Below are 12,614 nucleotides of genomic sequence, written 5' to 3' on the forward strand. Positions count from 1 at the left end.
GTGAGCGGGGGCTACTCTTCGTTGTGGAACGCGGGCTCCTCATTGCGGTGGCTTCTCTTGTTGACGGAGCGTGGGCTCTAGGCGCGTGGGCTTCAGTAGTTGTGGCACGCGGGCTCAGTAGTTATGGCTCTCGGGGTCTAGAGCGCAGGCTCAGTAGTTGTGGCGCACGGGCTTCGTTGCTCCGCGGCATGTGGGATCTTCCCGGGCCAGGGCTTGAACCCGTGTGCCCTGCATTGGCAGGCGGATTCTCATCCACTGCGCCACCAGGGAAGCCCCCCTTCTGGTCTTCAAGAACAACTCTGATGGCTATTTGAGAGGCCATTTAAGAAGAGCAAACAGCCATGAGTGGTGAGGCACGGTGCATTTGTTTACTAGCGCTGCCCTAACAAAGTGCCTCAAACTGAGGGCCTTATACAATGGGAATGTATTGACTCACAGCTCTGGAGGCTAGAAGTCTGAGGCTGTGAGAGAGAATCTGTTCCATGCCTCTCCTAGCTTCTCTGGTGCTTTGCCAGCAGTCTTTGGCATTCCTTGGCTTATAGAAGCACCACCCCAATCTCTGCATTCATGTTCACGTGGCATTCTCCCTGTGTGCATGCCTGTGTCCAAATTTCCCTCTTATAAGGACACGAGTCAGATTGTGGACCCACCCTATTCAATATTACTTCATCTTGACTAATTATAACTGCAGAGACCATAAATAGATCCAAATAAGGTCACATTCCGCGGTACTAGGGATTAAGACTTTGACATGAGAGTTTGTCAGGGGCATATGGCTCAACCCATAACAGGTGGTGAAACATTCACCTGGGCTGCCCAGTGCTCCTCGGCGCACTACTGTCCTATAACCGGAAAACTCCCCCGAGTTCAGGGCAGGCCCCTTCCTCCCCTCCACTGCCTCTGCTACGCCCGCAGCGTTGGCCCCTCCACACCTGCTGCAGGTTGACTGGGGCATGTGTGATGCTGTGGTTGATAAACGCTCCCGTAGGAACCCCTCCATGGGAGCGTTAGGGGCTAGGGCTGCTCACCGCTTTCTGCACTGCCAGCCCGTGGAAGGGGGGAGGGTGTAGGACCCCAGAGGGTCTAGAAGGTGGCTACCCGGGTCAAGGAATCCAGCTGTCCCTTCCAGATCCTCTGCAAGCAGCTCCTCTTCCATTGTCCAAATAAGAATTTAAACTTTGTATTTGATTGCACTGTATGTATGTAAGAAGTGTATCTGAATTTCATTCTGCAATCTACAAAGTTTGGGTTGGTCTTCGATTATAAAGCTAAATGTCAGGAGTCCATTGAGAGATGGGCTTTGTCTACTTCACTCACCTGAGCCCTGCCATGGGTTTCTAGGACAGGATGTGTCTTAGGGTTCTTCAGAGAAACAGAACCAGTAGGATGTGTATGATATAGATTTATTTTAAGGAATTGGTTCATGTGATTGTAGAGATTGGCAGGTTCAAGATCTGCCAATCTGGGGTAGGGCAATCTGCTGGGTAGGGCAGCTGGCTAAAGACCCAGGGAAGAGGTGATGCGGCAGCTCGAGTCCCAGGACTGTCTTTTTGAAAAATAAATAAATAAATAAATAAATAAACTTATTATTGGCTGCGTTGGGTGTTCGTTGCTGCGCGCGGGCTTTCCGTAGTTGCGGCGAGCGGGGGCTACTCTTCGTTGCGGTGCGCGGGCTTCTCATTGCGGTGGCTTCTCTTGTTGTGGAGCACGGGCTCTAGGCGTGTGGGCTTCAGTAGTTGTGGTGCGCGGGCTCAGTAGTTGTGGCTCGCGAGCTCTAGAGTGCAGGCTCGGTAGTTGTGGCGCACGGGCTTAGTTGCTCCGCGGCATGTGGGATCTTCCCGGACCAGGGCTCGAACCCGTATCCGCTGCATTCGCAGGCGGATTCTTAACCACTGCACCGCGAGGGAAGTCCCTCGGGACAGTCTTGAGACAGAATTTCCCCTTCCTCCCTGGACCTCTGGGTTTTTTCCTCTGAAGGCCTTCAACTGATTGATGAGGCCCACCCCCACTGTGGAGGGTAATGTGGTGAATCTACTGATTTAAATGCTAATCTCATCTTGAAAATACCTTCACAGCAACATCTAGACTGGTGTTTGACCCAATATCTGAGTGACTGCTGTGGCTCAGCCAGCTTGACACATAAAACTTAGTCCCCACGGGATGTATCTCTCTTTTTCATTTAGGAACATGACACCTGCTCCCCATGCTAATTGAAATGGTCCAAGGGGTGCTGTGGGATTGACCACTGGGTTTGAATCTCAGCCCTTCCCTTTCCTCAGGATGCGAACTGGACAAGTGAGTTCATGTTGGACACTTCTTACTTGAGTCTTAGTTTCCTTACCTGTCAGATGGAAGTGGTGACCAATAGAGCCTGTCTCATACAGGGACCAGACGAGCCCCAGGTCACAGGGCAAAGGCTTACAGAGAGCTTGCCCTGTGCCAGGCCCTGAGCTAAGAGTGGTTAACATACCTGATCTCATTTAATCCTCAAATGGGCCTAGAGTTTACGCACTATGACTATCCCTGTTTTACAGATGAGGAAACTGAGGCATGAAGAGGGCAAATGACAAGCCAAAGGACACCTCGCAAGGGAGTCCAGAGCCAGGGTTCACATCTCTGCGGTCCAGAGTCAGCATTCCTAACCACTACACCATCCTGCCTCTTTGCTGCAGCTATTGCTGCTTTTGTGGTGGTGGTTTACGAACCTAGTCCCGGACCTGGCACATAGTAGGCGCTTAGTAAATATTTGTTTAATGAACCGAATACGTATTGTGATATTGGGATGGAATAAATATATTTTTCGGTCTTTGTCCCTAGCTCCCAGCCAGAGCTCCTAAAATCCTTGTAATTTCCTAAGTGATAAAGGTAAAAAGCATCTTTTGTTGTATATTTTGTCCCCAGTTCCTGAAAGAGCTCCAGAAGGGGAAAGGGGCAAGCGTCTTTTGTTATTCATTACAAGCCCCTTTCCACCACACCTGCCTACTTAATAGAAGCTCCATAAAAAAAACCTAAAGGACGGGGTTTGGAGAGCTTCTGCGTTAGCAAACACATCTAGGTGCTGGGTGGTACACCCAGAGAGGGCGTGGAAGCCCAGCACCCCTTCCCATATACCTCGTCCCCTGCACCTTCACCATTTGGCTGTTCTTGAGTTGTATCCTTTATAATAAGCTGGCGAACATAAGTAAGTGTTTCTCTGAGTTCTGTGTGCTATTCAAGCAAATTATCAAACTTGAGGAGGGGGTCATGAGAACTCCTGATTTATAGCCAGTCTGTCAGCTATGTCCCAGGTGACAACCTGTGACTTGAGATCAGTGTCCAAAATGGAGGCAGTCTTGTGGGACTGAGCCCTTGACCTGCACGGCGTGTGTGAATTCCAGCCAGTAAGTGTCAGAACTGAGTTAAATTGTAGGTCACCCAGTCCTGTCCACCAAAAATTAGAGAATTGCTTGGTGTGGAAAACCCTACACATTTGGTGTCAGAAGTACTGTGTACAGAAAGGAAACAGAAGTTTTTCTTTTTCCTTGTATGTGTTTTCCGTATACACATGTTGAATGAATAAGTAACCCAAGTGGTTAATTTTTTTAACAAAGTGGAATTACAGTACACACAGTTATCACAACTGGCTTCTTTCATTGAACAGTAGAGTGTGGCCCTTTCTTCCTGTCTGTCCATCAGGTATGAGTGTTCTTTCCTCCAGACCCCCTGGGGGTGCCCAGAGACACAGGCTGTCTCCGAGGAAGGGCCTGACCTCTGCCTCTCCTTGGGATGTTCCTTCCCATTGTGCAAAGTATGCCTCCAGGATGGGGTGGCTTTCCCAAAGGCCTGGGTTTCAGCCAGTTTATTCAACATTTACTCAACGAATATTCACTTAGTGCCTACCATTTGCCAGATCCTGCTGTAGGCATCAGGAGTACCTCGGTAAACAAGACAGCCCAAATACCAAGTGAGGAAAGGGAAGTTGGCAATATTAACTAGGGCTGCCTGAGAAACAGTCATTTGAATAAAGAGCTGAAGGAGGTGAAGCACTGAGCCAGGAAATTATCTGGAGGTAGAAGACTTTGAAGCCAAGGGAACAGCCAGTGCAGTTCAAAAGGTATCTGATGTATTAGGAGACAATAATGGCCCACGTGGAGATGCGGTGTCCACTGATACACTTGACTGCCTGTCCGTGAGAATCAGCTTGAGGCCTTCACACCTGAGGTGAGTGTCCCACATTCTCAGAAACTGTGGCCTTGGATCTTTTGTATCAGAATCGCCCTGAGTCAGCAGCCACTGTGTGGCCAGGACCCTGGACGGAAGATCTGAACCTCAGTTTCGTTGTCTATGTGTTTTTTTTGTTTTAAAAAATTAATTTATTTTTTATTTATTTATTTTTGGCCGTGTTGGGTCTTTGTTGCTGCGCGCAGACTTTCTCTAGTTGCAGCAAGCGGGGGCTACTCTTCGTTGCAGTGCACAGGCTTTTCTCATTGTGGTGGCTTCTCTTGTTGCGGAGCATGGGCTCCAGGCACGCGGGCTTCAGTAGTTGTGGCATGTGGGCTCAGTAGTTGTGGCTCGTGGGCTCTAGAGCACAGGCTCAGTAGTTGTGGCGCACGGGCTTAGTTGCTCTGCAGCATGTGGGCTCTTCCTGCACCAGGGGTCAAACCCATGTCCCCTGCATTGGCAGGCGGATTCTTAACCACTGCGCCACCAGGGAAGTCCTATGTGTTTTATCTAACCTCACAGGGTTAAGAGCCAGCACGACCAGTGTTTGTTCCTTCAAAGGGACCCCAACTCTGAGGGCCTTTCCTCTGGCCTTTACACCAGTGACTTCTACAGAAGGTAAGAAGTGGCTGGTCACACTGTTTTTCTTAAAGGCTGGACTGATGCCATCATTGTAAATTGTTTCCAGGGCCCAGGGCCCAGCCCAGGGCCTGGGCGGGTTTGGCAGTCAGCAGGCCTGGTGACCTGAAGGGACAATGATGATACTGATATTAATAATAGCAGCTATTGGGCTTCCCTGGTGGCGCAGTGGTTGAGAGTCCGCCTGCCGATGCAGGGGACATGGGTTCGTGCCCTGGTCCGGGAAGATCCCACATGCCGCCGGAGCGGCTGGGCCCGTGAGCCATGGCCGCCGAGCCTGCGCGTCCGGAGCCTGTGCTCCGCAACGGGAGAGGCCACAGCAGTGAGAGGCCCGCGTACCGAAAAAAAAAAAAAAAAAAAAAAAAAGACATTACGCTAAGTGAAATAAGCCAGTCACAGGAAGACAAATGCCGTGTGATTCCATTTATATGAGGTACTTAGAGCGGTCAAATTCACTGGGACAGAAAATAGAATGGTGGTCCCCAGGGGCTGGGGAGTGGGGAGTTAATGTTTACTGTGTACAGAATTTCAGTTTTGCAGAAAGAGATATAGAGACAGATAGCGGTGATGGTTGCACAACAATGTGAATGTACTTAATGCCACCAAATTGTACACTTAATGATGCTTAAAATGGTCAACTTTATGTGTATTTTATGTATATTTTACCCCCAATAAAGCTCCAAACAGAAAAACAAGCATACTCGTTCTTGACCTTCCATCTCTCTCCAGTTACTGCATTTCTCTGCCTCCTTTAAAAGTAAAACTCCGGGCTTCCCGGGTTGCGCCGTGGTTGAGAATCCACCTGCCAATGCAGGGGACACGAGTTCAAGTCCTGGTCCGGGAAGGTCCCACGTGCTGTGGAGCAGCTGAGCCCGTGCGCCACAACTACTGAGACCACGCTCTAGAGCCCGCAAGCCACAACTACTGAGCCCGCGTGCTGCAAAAATTGAAGCCCACGTGCCTAGAGCCCGCGCACCGCAACCAAGAGTGGCCCCCGCTCTCTGCAACTAGAGAAAGCCTGCGCGCAGCAACGAAGACCCAACGCAGCCAAAATTAAATAAATAGATACATTTGGTTTTAAATAGTAAAGCTCCTGGAAAGATCGTCTCTAGTCGCCGCCCCCAGTTCTCACCACATGCTCCCTGGAACCCACTCTAATCACCTATTCACTCTCCACTGCTTTCCAGCAACCGCTCTTGCCAATGTCAAAGGACGACCTCCTGCTCTTTGAATCCAGCGGCTCCTTCTCAGCAGGGTCTGACACAGCCGGTCTCTGCCTCCTCCTGGAGGAGTCTCCTCCTCCCTCCCTGGCTCCCTCTCAGCCTCTTTGCTGGAGTCCCTCCTCCCCTGCTCTCCTCCAGGTGCCCACAAGCTCCAGGCAGCTCTTCTCTCGGCCCTCATCCACTCCTTGAGGACGCCAGTCTGAAATCCCATGGCTTGAATGCCATCAATCTGTCGAGCTGCTGGTGTCCACATTTATGTTACCTCTCACCGGACCTTTCCCATGAACTCCATTCCGAAATATCTGTTCTTTAACATTTCCACTTCCAACTGAGCTGGCGTCTCAGACCTAACGGATCCCCAGGCTGACTCCTTATCTTCCCCGGCACCCTGCTCTTTCCCAGAATTCCTCACTCCAGTAACTGACAGTTCCACCCTTCCACTCGCTCAGGCCCAAATCCTAAAAGCCCCCTTTTCCTCACACCCCATATCTAACCCATCAGCAAATCCTGCTGGCTTTACCGGCAAAATACTGTTGTTTCCAGAATCTGACCCCTTCCTTCCTCCCTCCCCACCTCTCTTTCTTTAGTTCCCCATCTGGGATCAAACTGTGCCCCCTGCCGTGGAAGCACGGAGTCTTGACCACTGGACCGCCAGGGAAGTCCCTGGGTCCCAACCCTTTTTCACAAGTGCCAGCACTTACCACCATCTGAAGAATGATTTTTTATTTGCTTTATTGTCTGTCTCCCCCACCTTAGATGAATGAATATCAATACCCAGATAACCGCAGTTTGCAAGATAACGAAATTTCTCTTCTTACATTCCCCAGCTCACCCCCCCCACCCCACCCTACTGCACCAAGAATGTTAGCTCATTAAGGCCCCACTTTGAGCTGTAAGGACCTTGCACTCCCAGGGGAGCCAGGAATATGCTTAGAACACACAAATATATCATCATAACAATGAGCTGACATTTGCCTATTTCATTATAGTCATTAATCCAGCTTTTATATCTATGATCATTTGTGAAGTGGCCACTGCAGGTATTATTTTACCTACTTTATAGATGAAGAAACTGAGGTCTGGGGAGGTCCAGCCACCACCAGCCCAGCCTCCTGCATCTGTCTATACCTGGCATGGCCTGCTGAGCTTTAGCTCTGTTTGGCCACAGAATAAAAACAAACAAAACCCCATTCCCACCACCGTAGCATCATCTGATTTCTTCTGCAATATCCAGTCCGACCCTGACTAACCCCCTCCTTGGAGCACTTCAGCAGGAGGCGTGGGACTCACCTGGAGGTGGGCTGGGTAACCAGAGGGACAGACATTAGTTACTCCAAGAAATTTCCCTCTTGGTGAGACTTGGATCGGGGTGCTGTCGGGGCCATGGACGGTGACTAAGAGAGACACGCATCAGGTGGATGGCCGGGTGTGATGGGCGGGGTGGTGGGCTGTCCCGGGGCCTTCCAGCCCCCTCGCGGTCTGCAAAGCAGCCATCTTCGCCAGGTAGTCCCCACCCCCAAGCCTACAGGTACTTCCTGAGCCCCTAGTAAATCAGAAGCGAGAAGAGCCCTAAGACGGTAAAACAGGCCAATCTCCTTCCAGGCAAACCAGCTGGGCAGGTCTGCTGGTGCCAGGGTGGAGTTCGGAAGAGCAGAGCTAGCAAATGCCTGGGCCTATGAGAAGGCTCTGGGGAGAAGCCAGATACAATCTCACCTAGGTTTGATCCAGAGCTGGCTCTTAGGGTCTGGTGGCTCTGTAGATGGGTTTGAAGATGGCTGGTTTGGAGGCAGGATTTTTTTTTTCTCTCACTGCTGTGGCCTCTCCCGTTGCGGAGCACAGGCTCCGGACGCGCAGGCTCAGCGGCCACGGCTCACGGGCCCAGCCGCTCCGCGGGGACGTGGGATCTTCCCGGACCGGGGCAGGCGGACTCTCAACCGCTGCGCCACCTGGGAAGCCCTGGAGGCAGGATTTGATTGGATGTTATTCCTGGCGGTTAGAGGCAACCTGTCAACCATCCAGGAATGCTCACCGGAGAGGCCACATATCAAAAACACCTGGGGAGCTTGTTACAAAAAATACAGGCCTGGCCCCCTACCAAAGCAGAATCCCTAGGGAGGAGTTAGAGACCCATATCTTCTTCTTTAAAAGCCCTCTCAGGTAATTGTGACACTCAAGAGGTTTGGAAATTATTACCTGGTCTTTAAAGAGGATGACTGTTGGGACTCCCCTGGTGGTCCAGTGGGTAAGACTCCACGCTCCCAATGCAGGGAGTCCGGGTTCAATCCCTGGTCGGGGAACTAGACCCCTCGTGCATGCCGCAACTAAGACTTGGTGCAGCCTAAATAAAATAAATAGATATTTTTTTTTTAAAAAAAGAGAACGATTGTGGAACCTTCAACCTCGGAGTTGGCCACTTAGCTTTGTTTCCTTGAGAAAGTGACATAACCTCTCTGAGCTTCATTTGCCTCATCTGGAAAATGGGGCTAATGATGTACCTCTTAGGGCTGCCATTGTTAATACTTGCAGTGATGCTGAGCTCTAGGCTTGGGGCCTGGCACAGGGTATGTGCTCCCAGTGTTGGCTGCTACGATGATCATTGCCGCTGAGATCCTCTGGGACTCTGGAGTGGACACGAGAGGGAGCTAAAGGCCAGGAGAGGATCTGCTTCTGTTCAGAGTTCCTAACGGTGGGGATGAGAGGCTCCTGGGAAGGGAACGAAGCCTCCCGCCCAGAGGAATTAGGAGAGAGGCGCCAAGGCCAAACTCAAGGTAGAGGCCTCTAGGTCAGGGTCTTGGGCAGGTACAACTTCGAAGAAGCACAGCGAAGATTTGTGGCTAAGACCCTGGGCTTAAAGGCTCAGGGTTCTGGATTCAAGTTCTGACTTCTTTTATTAATGTATGACCTTGGGTGAGACTCAAGAGAGGCTGAGCCTCGGCCGGGAGGAAGACAGCTCACCGTCAGCCAGGCTCTGGAGCCAGACGGCTCAGCTGCTTCTTGGAACTGTGATCCTGAGCAAGTTGCTGCACCCCTCAGACCTCAGTTTGGAAATGGGGATACTCCACCTACCCACACTCTGGATGGGAGGTGCCGGTGAGATACGGCCCATGAAGCACTCGTCTCCCTGCTGACCCACAGGGTTTCAGAAATGTTAGTTATCTCCATCAACCCTTCTCTGGGGAAACCAGCTTGCGACTGGTTTGAACGGTGGTCGTCACCTTTCACCTGGTGACGACACTTGACAGTACCCAGAGCTTTCATCACAGAGCCTCCCGGCGTCAAGGCTGCGGGCCCCTCAGGCACCACTCTTCGCTAACAGATGGCCCCGATCTGGCCTTCCTCCCCTCTGCAAATTTCCCTCTTCTTCTGAGTAAAGCTAAAGCGGGGTGTTATTTGGTGACGCTGCCTCGATGAGGTCAGGCTGCCCGGAAACGACCCCTTTCTGCCCTCAGGGATGAGAATACAGGCTGTATTTCATTAGTGTTTTGAACTCTAGTATGTACCAAATGATGAATGTTTTGCAGTAAGGTTTACACTGGATGTGATCAAACAATGTTCCTGCACTCACAGTGTCAGCTGCCCTTGGTAGCCTGTTTCCTAGCACCATCAGGGCACGCCCTGACCAATGGCACGTGTCACTATGCACATCTCACAACCAGCTGGCTCCTTACTGCTCAGGGGTGGCGGTTGGGGTCACTTCAGACTCTGGGAGAGGTGCTTCCATAGAGAACCCCCTCTTCTATGTGGGGCATTCCGAGGATCTTGTCTGTGGCCAATGGCTTGGCAGGACCAGACCTTCCCAGGCAGGGCCCTCCCAGGGGCAGCTTCCCCGGCATCTGGGCGCATCTCTGAGCAGACACTGCCCCCTTGAGGCCTCTGCTTGCCATCACACCTGGGAGAGCTGACCTCACACAGAGGGAAATGGACCCAGATGATGCTTTCCAAGCATCCTCCAGGGGTGCCTTAAAATTGGCCCCACAGGCAAAGAAGTCTTTGGAGCACTGGCGGTGTATTCATTCTCAACTTGAGAACCTGGAATCTACCTTAGGGCCTTTTGTTGCCTTCCAGAAGAATGCAACTCTGGGCGATCATCAGAAAACAAGCCCATAGCCACAGGAGGTCTGTAATTTGTAAAGAGGCAGGGGGATCTCCCTGATGGTCCAGTGGTTAGGGCTCTGTGCTCTCACTGCCGAGGGCCTGGGTTCAATCCCTGGTTGGGAAACTAGGATCCCTGGGCTTCCCTGGTGGCGCAGTGGTTGGGAGTCCGCCTGCCGATGCAGGGGACGCGGGTTCGTGCCCCGGTCCGGGAGGATCCCGCATGCCACGGAGTGGCTGGGCCCGTGAGCCATGGCCGCTGAGCCTGCGTGTCCGGAGCCTGTGCTCCGCAACGGGAGAAGCCAGAACAGTGACAGGCCCGCGTACCGCAAAAAAAAAAAAAAAAAAAAAAAAGGAAACTAGGATCCTACAAGCCGCGTGGCAAGGCGGAAAAAATGAAAAACCATAAAGAGGCAGGGATTTTAGGGAACTAGTGAGAAGTGTCCTTGCTTTCTAGTAACATTTGCAATTACAGCTGGAATTAGGGTTGAGGATAAGGTTAGAGTTAAGCAAAATGACTAGTATAGAGTTAAAGAGGGAAAGATATCTTGCTCTAAGTTTTTTAAAATATAATTTATTTATATTTATCTTTGGCTGCGTTGGGTCTTTGTTGCTGCGCGCGGGTTTTCTCTAGCTGTGGCAAGCGGGGGCTACTCTCTGTTGCGGTGCGCAGGCTTCTCATTGCGGTGGCTTCTCTTGTTGCGGAGCATGGGCTCTAGGTGTGCGGGCTCAGTAGTTGTGGCATGTGGGTTCAGTAGTTGTGGCTCATGGGCTCTAGAGCACAGGCTCAGTAGTTGCAGCATGTGGGTTCTGGGGTGCACAGGCTTCAGTAGTTGTGGCTCATGGCCTCTAGAGTGCAGCCTCAGTAGTTGGGGCACACGGGCTTAGTTGCTCCACGGTATGTGGGATCTTCCCAGATCATGGATCGAACCTGTGTCCCCTGCATTGGCAGGCGGATTCTTAACCACTGCACCACCAGGGAAGCCCTCTTGCTATAAGATTTGAAATTAGCTACCAAAACGAGGTGGGAGAAATAAAGAAAATAAAAGAAAGGATGAACTAATTACAGGAAGGTCAACATTAACTAGCTAGATTGAGAACTAAGCGAGTAAGAAGTGGTGGAGGTGTGGAGACATGGTCCTACAACTGTGGTACTGACGACAGTATAATAACATTGCATGCTGTACAGAGAAGTGGGAAAAAAAGGGGAAAACCACCAATAATCCTACCATCTTAAATAAGCATTATTATGGTTCATTCCCTTTGTTTTTGTTTCCTACATGTCTGCTTTTAATGTCTTTATTGGATTTTTTTCAACATAAGAGTTAAATTATAGGGACTTCCCTGGTGGTGCAGTGGTTAAGAATCCGCCTGCCAATGCAGGGGACACGGCTTCGAGCCCTGGTCTCCGGGAAGATGCCACAGGCCGCAGAGCAACTAAGCCCTTGCACCACAACTACTGAGCCTGCGCTCTAGAGCCCGCGAGCCACAACTACTGAGCCCGCGTGCCACAACTAGTGAAGCCTGCGCGCCTAGAGCCCGTGCTCTGCAACAAGAGAAGCCACCGCAATGAGAAGCCCGCGCACTGCAACAAAGAGTAGCCCCCGCTCACTGCAACTAGAGAAAGCCTGCATGCAGCAACGAAGACCCAACGCAGCCAAAAATAAGTATCAATAAATTTATTTTTAAAAAGAATTAAATTATGAAACACGTAAGTTGTGGAAAGTAAAAACCACACCCAGCTCAAAAAAAAAAAAAAAAAAAGATTGGCCCCAAATGCAGAGTTGGGTTACAGTTGTGTTTGGGAGAGGCTTCACTCCTAACCACTCTGCAACCAGAGTCCCTTGGAGTCCTGGGTCCACTAAGTTCTCGGCCTCTGGGCCCTTGTAAATAGTTTCCCCCCTGGAATACTACTCTCCCACGTTCTTGTCTGGCTGACTCCTTTTACTGCACAGGCTTCGATGTCTCTTCTCCCAGCGTTTCCTCAATGTCCCGAATTGGTTAGGTGCCGCTTAAATGTGCTCCTGTAACCGCATGACAGCCTTTATCATGTTGCACTGTCATTGCTTCTTACTTACTGCTGGCAGAGAAGCACTGCGTGGCAGAGACCCAGACACCGTGGCTCCCAGCTCTTCTTTCTGCGGACAGAGGCAGGACAAGCCAACTGTCTGCAATCTGCAACAGGACCAGAGCATGGGCCTGGGTCACGCCGTCCCCTGAGCAGGACGGGTTGCTGTCCAGCATTAAAGGGGAGCTGGACGGACATTCCCAGGTGCCGGGTCCCCGGCAGTTGCTCATCAAATCCCTGAAGCGCTCTTTGGAGGTAGGTACTTGTGGCTGAGACGGCAGCTGGTCCCCATCAACTACCTGGGTGCTCACCCAGAGCAGTTCAGGCCACACGACTAGTCCTGGACCACTGTCTGTGAGCAGAAGTGACGTCTGCCCATTTGGGGGTGAGTC

Source organism: Kogia breviceps, chromosome 8 (assembly GCF_026419965.1).
Source record: "Kogia breviceps isolate mKogBre1 chromosome 8, mKogBre1 haplotype 1, whole genome shotgun sequence".
In the NCBI taxonomy this organism is placed as follows: domain Eukaryota; kingdom Metazoa; phylum Chordata; class Mammalia; order Artiodactyla; family Physeteridae; genus Kogia; species Kogia breviceps.